Source organism: Schistocerca piceifrons, chromosome 3, assembly GCF_021461385.2.
Source record: "Schistocerca piceifrons isolate TAMUIC-IGC-003096 chromosome 3, iqSchPice1.1, whole genome shotgun sequence".
Taxonomy (NCBI): domain Eukaryota; kingdom Metazoa; phylum Arthropoda; class Insecta; order Orthoptera; family Acrididae; genus Schistocerca; species Schistocerca piceifrons.
The window spans coordinates 475,279,040-475,279,682 of NC_060140.1; the positions used below are offsets into that span (position 1 = coordinate 475,279,040).

The 643-nt window shown below is 50.1% G+C and overlaps 1 pseudogene; it reads left to right on the forward strand.

The window, feature by feature from the left end:
• Positions 1–232: 232 nt before the first annotated feature.
• LOC124790852 lies at positions 233–350 on the forward strand (annotated as a pseudogene).
• Positions 351–643: the final 293 nt, after the last annotated feature.

Sequence of the window (643 nt, forward strand, 5' to 3'; positions counted from 1 at the left end):
GTAAATGTCGATCCGAACAAAAGAGACGTGTAACTTCCTATGTGCCTCTTTGTTAGGTAGAAGGAACGCTGTTACTTCTGTTATACTTGGGTATGGTTAGAGCCTCCATTCGCAAAAGTATTCATTCCATACCGTAGCGTCACTTGGAACTATGGTTGCAAAATGCTTGGTATCTTTGTTCTGATATATTAATGGCAGGTCATCGGGATATTGTATTTTACTGCAGCTAATAGGCAACGGCCTTGCCGCAGTGGATACACCGGTTCCCGTGAGATCACCGAAGTTAAGCGCTGTCGGGCGTGGTCGGCACTTGGATGGGTGACCATCCAGGCCGCTATGCGCTGTTGCCATTTTTCGGGGTGCACTCAGCCTCGTGATGCCAACTGAGGAGCTACTCGACCGAACAGTAGCGGCTCAGGTCAAAGAAAACCATCTCAAAGACCGGGACAGCGTGTGCTGACCACACGCCCCTCCTATCCGCATCCTGAGAGCTGGGGATGACACGGCAGTCGGATGGTCCTGATGGGCCACTTGTGGCCTGAAACGGAGTGTGCAGCTAATAGCTGGAATGTTGTGGACATACAAATTGAACAGGTTCGAATACATGACGCTCTTTGAGGCAAGGCGTTGTTCAAGATTCTCT